General features: G+C 45.4%; 1 long non-coding RNA gene across 1 annotated transcript; it reads right to left on the bottom strand.

Moving 5' to 3' along the window:
• Positions 1-4,645: 4,645 nt before the first annotated feature.
• Positions 4,646-9,422, bottom strand: LOC132368879 (uncharacterized). The gene is made up of 3 exons (XR_009504172.1): positions 9,116-9,422; positions 6,757-6,863; positions 4,646-5,603 (listed from the first exon to the last, which is right to left on the bottom strand). It is a non-coding gene; the product is annotated as an uncharacterized LOC132368879 (long non-coding RNA).
• Positions 9,423-10,284: the final 862 nt, after the last annotated feature.

Here is a 10,284-nt window from a genome sequence, read left to right as displayed (position 1 = left end):
TTTCTTGGTTTTGAGCCCGCTTTTCCTTCAACATCTCCAGATGCTTCCCAAACGATGACGTGACCAGAGGCTGTTTGCCAACTGAGAGGACAATGAAGGGGGACCCTGGAGCCTGACACGCGTGGGTGCAAATCCCAGCTCAACCAGCGGCCAGCAGAGCCCCTTGGTCAGGACACCACTGCTCTGCATGGCCGTCCTCTTGTCTCCTTGTAGCTTGTCGCCCTAATAAGGGAGTGACTACCTTGTCACATCCCGCTCCAAACAAGACCCAGGGTAACACGATGGACCCCTCCCCTTCTTCCCTCTTTTCCATCTCCCCCTTTCTTTCCTCACTTCCTTTTAAGCCCTCAGAGTTGACAACCAGCTCCCCCTTTAGGATCAAAGGACCTGGTCCCCTGGCAGCTGGGGGAGCTGCCACAGAGTCCTCCAGCCCCAGCTTATTCTGGAATTGCCTCTGCTGAAGGGAGTCTGGTCCAGGTTGCACCCCTCCCAGGACCACTCAGCCATGACCAACACAGAGTATAAAGTCTCAGCCCCCCTTTCCAACTTGAGACTCAGAAGGATCATCTCAGCTTCAGAGCGCCCAGTGGGCTTAGCTGTGAATTTTTGGTGACTGTGTCCCAGCTCAGCTTCTCCCTCAGCCCCTGAAGGTGATGTTTTCCCCTGAGCCACACCCCAGTAAACTTCCTGCACACTAATCTCCATCCCAGCATCTGTGTCCTAGGGAATTCCACCTGCAACAGCTGTGATGAGGTAGGATACCGAAGACACAATTTGATGGATGAGGAAGTGCACATGAAATAGGTTGAGAGCAATACAAGGTGATGGCTAACGAAGAGTCGTTAAGTTACCATTCAAAAAACACATTCACAGGAAAACTTCAATGCGGTGAAAATAGTGAGGGGGGCTTCCTGGAGGAGGTGTTGTAAGTGTTGGGACTTCTTGATGGGTAGGACTTGAAAAGAAGAAAGAACAACACAGGATGCTTTTGACAGAGGGAATCACTCAAGCAATTTGAGACTGAACATCCCTAGTTTGTGAAACAGGAGTTTTAGGAAGGCAAAGCAAACACCATTTGCTGGGGGGTGGGAGGGAGCTAGATATAGGGTATGCTAGACTGTGGTTAAATATTAGATTTGGAAGAACTTTGACAGCCAGGCTGTGACATCCAATACCCACAAGCAGTGAGGAGCAATTAGGCATATTGGAGCAGATGAGGACACAAGGAAGCTTATCTAGGTATTGGTGACACTGATTCATTGTTGGGGCCAGGTGGGCAGAGATTTCATAGTAATACTTGATGCCAGTTATTGAAAATCACTCCTAATTTTACTTATTTTAACAAAAATCCACTATTTTTTACTTGGTTGTAAATGACAACCTGGATCCAAATTTCACTACACGTGTAGCTGTTTTATCAACCTTTGACTGTTCCATTGCAATTACACTTTCCCCCTCCTGGGATGTTGGCACATAGTGTAGGGAGTTTGAGAGAGGTACCAGGGCGTGTACTGCCATGATTTCCCCCTCCTGGGTTTGTGTGCTTAGGAGTATTATTGATATTTTGCCAGCAGTTTTTATGACGGGTTAGCATTGGGACTAAATTGGAGGAAGGAAAGCAGGCGGGTGAAAATTCCACTGATGCAAGTGGCATGAGAAGGGAGCTTGGCATCTGGGCAGGGACGATGTGTAGCATGTATCAACATCTCATTCCTTTTTATGGCTGAATAATATTGGACTGAAGTGTATAAACCACATTTTGTTTAACCACATATCTGTTGATGGGCACTTGGGTTGTTTCTACCTTTTGGCTATTGTGAATAATGCTGTGATGAACATAGGCATGCAAGTAACTGAGTCCATGTTTTTGATTCCTTTGGGTATGTACCTAGGAGTGGAATTGCTGGGTCATATGGTAACTCTATGTTTAACTTACTGGGAAGCCACCCCACTGTTTTCCACAGCAGCTGCACCATTTTACATTCCACCAGCAATGTGTGAGAGTTACAATTTCTCTACGGCCTCACCGACACTTGTTATTTTCCATTTTTAAAACTATAGACATCCTAGTAGATGTGAAGTGGTATATCATTGTGGTTCATATTTCATTCTTAATTGCAGAAATTATTTTTGTATATTTCTTTTTTCTTACTATGCAACAATTTTAATAACCTAGCTCTATATTGATTTTTATTGCAAGCCTTTTAGAAATAGATACACTGGACTTAAGCTGCCTTAAAAGGGCTCACATTTTGTGTTACGAAGCTCTCCATTCAAATTGCTTTTCACTTCCTAGATGATCTTGTCATGGAGGATTTTCTTTCTCTGTGTTTCTTTGTCAAGTCTCTAGTGTTATGCCTGTACGGTCCAGTGGAGATTCTTCTGTTTCCTGAGCAATTTGACAGTTGAACTCATCTAGTCAAAAGAGCTGATAGTCCTTGTTGTCTCTTTTGAGTAACATTTATATTCTGTTGGCAAGATATGAAACTCCCAGCGTCAGAGTGTTCTTTATTGAGGGTGAAATGATACAGGACTATGGAAGTAGCTACAACCAGACCCACCTCTTACCCTGCCATGATTGACTTCGTGACAAATTCTGGAATCCTCAGACTGTCTTTCTTTAAAAACTTCCCTAGCCAAATACTAGCCATTATTTTCATTAATGACTTCAAGAAGGGCTAATGGCAGTCAATCACAAAGGAAAATAAAACTCTCTTTTCTTTCTTTTCCTTATATGTTTTGAACACAAAATAGAGGAAAAGTATAAGGTAATCTTTGGGTATTGTTTCCAAATCTTTAAAAATTATGCCTGCATGCAAAAAAGCATTTGAGGAATCTATCACCCTTTGAAGATAAAGCACTAGATAAACTCGGAGTAGAAGGGAACTTTCTCAACATAATAAAGGATATAAATGAAAAACCTATAGCTAATATCATATTCAGTAGTGAAAAAGTCTGAAAGCTAAGATTAAGAACAAGACAAGGATACCCACTTTCATCACTTCTGTTCACCATGTTTATAACCACAGCAATTAGGCAAGAAAAGAAATAAAAGGCATCCAAATTGGAAAGAAGGTACTAAGACATGTCACAGGTGACATGATGTTATATGAAGAAAACCCTAAAGATTCCACAAAAAACTGTTAGAGCTAATAAACAAATTCATCAAAGTTGCAGGCTATAAGATCAACATGTGAAAATGAATATTTCCATACACAAGCAGTGACTAACCCAAAAAGACAATTAAAAACAATTTCATTTACAATATCATTAAAAAGAATAAAATACTTAGGAATAAAATAAACCAAAGAGGTTCAGGACTTGTAAATTAAAACTACAAAATATTGCTGAAAGAAATTTTAAAAGACTTCAAGAAACAGAAAGACATCCTATGTTCATGCATTGGAAGACAATATTGTTAAGACTGAAATACTCCCCAACGTGATCTATAGATTCAATGTAATCCCTATCAAAATCACAATGGCCTTCTTGCAGAATAAAAAACCTGATCCTAAAATTTATACAGAGTCTCGAGGGACCGCCAATAGCCAAAACAATTGTGTAAAAGAAGAGCAAAGTTGTAGAACTCATAATTCCTAAGTTCAAAAGTCACTACAAAGTCACAGTCATCAAAATAGTGTGGTGTTGGCATAAAGACAGACACAATAGACCTCTGGAATAGAAAGTCCAAAAATAATCCCATATATTCATGGCCAGTTGATTTTGACATTGATGCCAAGACCATTCAATGGGGGAAAGAACATCCTCTTCAAAAAATGGTGCTGGGACAACTGGATATCCACACGTAAAGAAATTATGTTAGACCCTTACCTCATACCATATACAGAAATTAACTAAAATAGAGCAAAGACCAAAATGTAAGAGCTGCAACTGTAAAATTCTTAGAAGACAACATGGAGGAAAATCTTCATGACATCATTAGCTATCAGGGAAATGAAAATCAAAACCACAATGAGATATCAGTTCACACTTACTAGGATGGCTACAAGCCACAGTCAGACAATAACCAGTGTCACTGAGGATGTGAGAAATTAGAACCTTCATACACTGCTGTTAAAAATGTAAATGGTGCAGACACTTTGGAAAACAGCCTGGCAGTTCCTCAAAAAAGTTAAACATGAGTTACTATTTGGCCCAACAATTCCACTCCTAGGTATGTTCCCAAGTGAAATGAAAATATGTGTCCACACAAAAACTTGTACACAAATGTTCATAGCAGCATTGTTTATAATACCCCCAAACAGAAACAATTCAAATGCCTGTCAATGGACAAGTGTTTAAATAAAATGTGGTATATTCATACAATGGATTATTATTTGGCCATAAAAAGGAATGAAGTACTAGTTCACGTGACAACATGGATAAATCTTGAAAACATGCTAAGTGAAAGAAGCCAGGCACAAAAGGCTTCATATTGTATGATTCCATATATGTGAAAGATACAGAATAGGCATATTTATAAAAACAGAGAGTAGATTAGTGACTGCCAGTGGCTGGAGGCAGGGGGCAGGGGCTGCTAATGGGTACCGGCTGTCTTTTTGAGGTGGTGGAAATGTTCTAAAATTGATTGTGGTGATGGTTGCACAACTCCCTGAATATGTGAAAAAAACTTTCAGTGGGTGAATTGTATGGTACATGAATGGTATAATAATATATATTATATCTCATTAGAGCTACCAAAAAAGGGTTCAAAGGAATTGGACTCCTCCAGCCCTTCCAACCTTGCCCTCACTCACAATAGAGTGGGAAAACCTCCAGTTTCAGCTGCTGGTCTCAAATTGGCCCCCTGTTTGTTCTTTTTGGGCTTCTCCTGTTCTTAGATCCATCAGCTGATGCATTATTTCCCACTGTTTCCTCCTGCACTTTGCCAATAACCAGCAGGTCTGTGGCTGTTTGCTGCTTTGTCCCACTCACCTGTGTTTTGGGGTTCAACGGGACACTCTGTAACCTACTTTTTGTTGTAATTATTGTCTGTGGCTTTTTTGTTTTGCTCTCTGGCTGCTCTGTTTTGATGTAATTATTGTCTGTGGTTTTTTGTTTTGCTCTCTGGCTGCTCTGTTTTTAGGTAGAGATTCAGAAAAATCAAAAACTTATTCTGTCAGGGTGACCACCATCTTCCTAGGATTCCCTGTAGGAGAGCTTTGTCAAGTATCCCTTTTTGATATGAATTTCAAAGATTCCTCCCCCCAACCTGTTTAATTGGTCTTTTGTCATTTGAGCTTTGTGGATGGGTCACTTGGAGATGAGGAGGTGGGAGTTCTGAGGGTGATTCATAGCTGCCCACACTGCACTTTATATGACCTGGGGGTCGCACCTTTCTGATCGATCACTAGCGAATCCATTGAGCCCCTTGTTTTAACAGCCTCGAGGCTCTGTAGCACGCTGGACTTTCCCAGGTTGTTATTCCTATTTTCTCTTGAGCTTCTTCAATAGTGCAATTCAGCCCATCTATTGCTTAGAAAATATTGCTATGGTAACCTATTCCGGCATGTAAAGCTGTTACTTAGAGTTGAGGGAAATGAAGGTGGACGAAAAAACTGAGTACTCCAACCGTTCCAGCACCGCTTATTCCCCAAAGGCACCTGAAAGAGTTAAGGGAAACAAACATGTAGGTATTGAATACATTGCGGCACTCTGTCCATCACAGATGCGGAAGGGTTCAATCCAGCTGGCGTTCGCAGAGGACACTTCTCTGAAGCAGAGAATGTTGGTGAATTTAATTCCTTGCCACACTTGGGTTTGCAGAAGAGTCTGTAATGAGACTGCCAGATGTCTAATTTGGGGTCAAAAGATAGCTTGTTTTAAAGCGTCTTAAATTCCTGTGGAGTTCTATTAAGATTTAAACTCCAGTTTCCACAGCTGTGAACGTTGTTCCAAGGCTGAATGCAGAAGTCCAGTGTTTTACAGCCTGTGTCTTCCAAATGGTTGCCAAGGATCCCGGGAAATGTGCACAGGTACAAAGAAGTCTTTCAACTCGAAATGGGGGAAAGGTGCTATATTAATTTCCTAAGGCTGCTGTAATGAATTACCACACACTTAGTGGTGTAAAGCAACACAAATTTATTATCTTACAATAATCGGAAGTCCAAAGTGGGCCTCCCTGAACTAAAGTCAAAGTGTCAGCAGAGCCTTTTGGAGGCTCCAGGGAGAATGTTTCCTTGCTTTTCCAGCTTCTAGCGTCTGCCTGCATTCCTTGACTCACAGCCCTTCCTCTGTCTTCAAAGCTGGCCCGGTAGTATCTTCAAATCTCTCCCTGACTCTCTGATCTCTGCTCCTGTTGTCACATCACCTTCTTTGAGTCTGACCCTCTTGCCTTTCTCTTATAAGGACCCCTGTGATCACAGTGAGCCCATTTGGGCAATCGAAGATATCTTTCCATCTCAAGATTATCACTTAATCACATCCACAAAGTCCCTTTTGTCACGTAAGGTAGTGTATTCATGGTTTCTGGGGATTAGGACATGGGCATTATTGGGGGGGGGGCATTATTTTGGCTGCCACAGATCCCAACATATCCGAGGTACTCCTGCTCTAACCAGAACCTGGTCTTTTCACCTGGGTCCCTATTGAGCTGAAACCCTCCAGGCTCTGGTGCCAGGGGAGCTAGAAGGTCACATTACACCTCAAAGCCAAGGATGCCCAGGGATGCTGTTAGGAAACAGACACTTCTTAAGTTTTACTTAGAGTGGGGAAGACATCAAACAGGAAAGTGTCCTACTTAAATCAATTACTCACCTGCCAGCCTTCTCGGAGACTCTGTTTCTTCGACTACCCTCACTTTCTCTTTTCCATCTTCAATGTCTCGCTCCTTTGCCCAAGGATATGTTTAAGTCTCTTCTATCCTAAAAAAGCAAACAGCATTACCTTCCCAGGACACTACAGCGGCTCTTGACCTCGGCAAGGTGGCAGTTCAAGAACACTTTTACTTAACAGGAAATCAGTGCTCATTACACAGGACACCGTGTAGCTGCTGTACAGGACTCTTCACCGCCCTCTGTCTTTGTGTCCACCTACAAATGCTTCCTACCCTTCTCCAAATACAGAGCCCTGGCTCACCTGCTATTCCCCACCACACATCACTCCTCACCATCCTCTCACGCAGCCTTGTCCCCGGCGTTTCCACCATTTTCGCTTGGCAGGAGCAGTTCCCATCACCTGGAATATCCTCCAGTCCTTGCTCTTCTTCTTTACCCAAGAGATCTCTCCCGGGCCCTCCTGTCTCTGGTCAATGCTCGTGTCATGCATGAATCCCCAGGCAGCATTAGCGGCCCATCCTCAGGGCTCACACGAGGCTCTGCTCATGATGGATTTACTTCCGAGTGTCTCCTCCTCCCGTGGACCACAAGCTCCTAATGAGTTGGGATGGAGTTGCTCCCCTCTGCTGCTGCAGCGTCTAGCACAGCGCCTCATCCAAAGTAGTTACTCAGTACAGTTCTCATGGGTGACGGAATGACTCCAAATGTCCTGCTGCAAGTTCTCTTATGACTTCTGGTCCTTCTTGCCTCTTCCCTTGGAGATCCTGCTGAATTCTCAACATCGACTTGCTCCGAAGTCCCTCTTCTTCCCCAGAAATCAGCACCTCTTCCTGATTTCTTTTCTGTTCAAGCCCTGTTTATTAAACTCTTAACTCTGTGTGCTAGACACAAGGGGTACAAAGATAAATAAGGCCCAGAGCCATGCCCTCAAGGAGGGTCTAGATCAGGGTTTCCCATTCTTGATGCCACTGACGTTTGGGGCTGGATCATTCTCTGTTGTGAGGGCCTGTCCTATGCACTGAAGATTGTTTAGCGGCATCTCTGGCCTCCACCCGATAAGTGCTGGCCGCATCCTCCTCCCAAACATGACGACCAAAAACGTCTGCAGACCTTGTCAAATGTCCCCTGTGAGACAAAACTGACCTCCGTTGAGAACCACTGGTCTAGATGCAGAGACATCAAGAAACAGAGAGAGAAAAATTTCCAAATGAGGTAGATGTAAGCACAAAGTACAAAAATGATCTGTAAGAAAATTAAATTGGAGACTTGGAAAATACTTGTATGTACACTGATGAACTGGCCAAGAATCTAAAGCTTCGTCACATGAAATAATTAAAAGGCAACACAAGACAGCATTTTCATGATGGGAGACGAGGGGGTTAAAACTTGTTCAGTCCTTGCTATGCAGAAGCTGCTTTGCATTTGTTGATTCATTTCATTCTCACGACAATCCTGCGAGGCAGGGATGGTTTTCCATTAGTTAGAGGAGGAAAGTGAGTTAATGAGTTAAGGTTACATGCTCAAGGTGACACCTCGGCTTCTTTGTATTTGCTAATGGCACCACATTCCTCTCCGCCCCCCGCCACCCCCACCCCCCGTCTTTGTGGTCAGCACACTGTCTTCTTTGAGCCACCCCAGTGTCACCCCCGAAACCATCAGTGTCGTGTCTGGAGGAATGCAGCATCACAATGTCTCATATCTGCTCTTGTTTCCTTCTCTAATTCCCAGCTTTCCCCACCTCCAGTTTCACCCTGGTCCTCTCCACCCTAAACATTAGCCAGCATGAATCCTAATGCACAATCTGACACTGCACCCGCTTTCTTTCCACTGCGAACCAAATTAAAGTCCAAGCTTCATGGCTTGGCTTTCTAGCCTCCTTTCTCTGAGTTCCACCTAGGTTCCTAGTCTCGTCTCTCACTGCCTCCTAAAGTACACGTCCTGCTTGGCTAAGAGCAGCTAGTATATCTGAAGTGCTTGTATTGGTTCATAGACGCCTTACAGCAGCCCAGTGAGGTAGACGGTGCCGTTCTTGTTTTACCCAAGCTGCTTCATTTTTGCCTTTGCTCAGGCTGTTCACATCGTTGCCTGGACACCTGGTTCCTCCCTTCCGTCACCCCCTTTGCTCCAGGTAAAGCCTCCTGCAAGACTCCGCTCTGACGTCACACCTTCCCAAAGCTGCTCTCTATCATTTAACCCTTGGAGACGGTTATTCTCTCTGTATAGTACATTGTCCCTGTATTTATGTCATATCCCTCTCACAGTAAGCTTCTAGAATGGCATCAGAACCGCCCCTACACTCCTGGGGTTCCACCCTTAGTAGATGCGCAAATACACGTTACCTGAACAAAGTTGAGGCCCAGCGCTCACGTGGTTTCTGACCTTTAACATTTTTCCTCTATCACAGCCGCCCTGGTAGCCCTGTTGACCGGAGCATCAGGGCTGCGAGGCACGCCTCCTGAGCCCTCGGCCTGCATCGCCCGCTCTAGAGTCAGGGCTCAGGGGCTCTGTGTCCCGTCTGCATCTGGGGACACCCGCGCCAGCCCCGAGCAGGATGGAGCCTGGCGAGCGGGCACCCCTGCTCTCCCCCTACTCGCCCCGCCCCCTTTCCTCTAGCCTGGGGCCGGGGGAAGGAGCCCCCTAGGTCCCTCCTCTGCCAACAAAAGGAAGACCGATCAACCCGCGGATTCTGCGCAGAGGGGCCGCGGGAGCGCAGACGCAGCCGCAGACGCCGGTCGCTCCCGCTCGGCTGCCGCGCCCCCTGCTGGCGAGATGCGGAATCACAGAAAGCGCACGACACCTCCCGGGCTTTATTGGCCTACGTCCGAAACCATGACGTTTTGATGGTGGGGAGAGGGTGTGAGAAAGCAGGTACGTCCGAGGAAACATTGTTTCGTTTCTGACCCACCCTATCCCTTTTCTGATGTTCTCGGTAGTAGCTTCAATAGCTGTCATTTCCAAGAGCTGACTCGGCTCCATTCGGTGCCCAAGTTTTCCCTTGCTCTACAGCGTTTAATCCTGCGGATGCCGTGACTTCCTCCCTTTCTGTGGATGAGGAAACTGAGGCCCAGAGAGGGAAGTCGCTGTTCAAAGCCTCACGGTCAGTGGTGGAGTCGGGATTCACACAGGTTGTGACTCCAGAAGCTGCGGCCCTGGAAGGTTCGATGAGGGCAGCCCGGTCCGTTCCCAGCGCCAATGCTCCACACGAGGCTCTGAGGAATGCGAAGGCCCCACGTTCTCCCGCCCCGCAGGCCCCCAGATCCAGAGCAGTACTGCATGATCTCTCCCTGGAGGTGGTGAACTTGCCGCTTGTTCCTCCTTTGATGCGTCCTTGCCTCAAGGGTGTTTGCATGTTTCAAGTCCTGGCTTTGCTCCACGTCAGCCATCTTCCCTGCGTAGGAGGCAGGGGTCTGCGCGGGGAGAGCCTGGATGGTGGGAAGCAACGTGGACTTTCTACCCTCCCCCAACAGAGGGAGAGAGAGACCAAATCTGAGAGTCACTTGAGTGTTAG

The sequence above is a fragment of the Balaenoptera ricei genome, chromosome 7, assembly GCF_028023285.1.
Source record: "Balaenoptera ricei isolate mBalRic1 chromosome 7, mBalRic1.hap2, whole genome shotgun sequence".
In the NCBI taxonomy this organism is placed as follows: domain Eukaryota; kingdom Metazoa; phylum Chordata; class Mammalia; order Artiodactyla; family Balaenopteridae; genus Balaenoptera; species Balaenoptera ricei.
The sequence above is the reverse complement of the archived record's forward strand: the minus strand, read 5'-3'. Positions and strand labels throughout refer to the sequence as shown.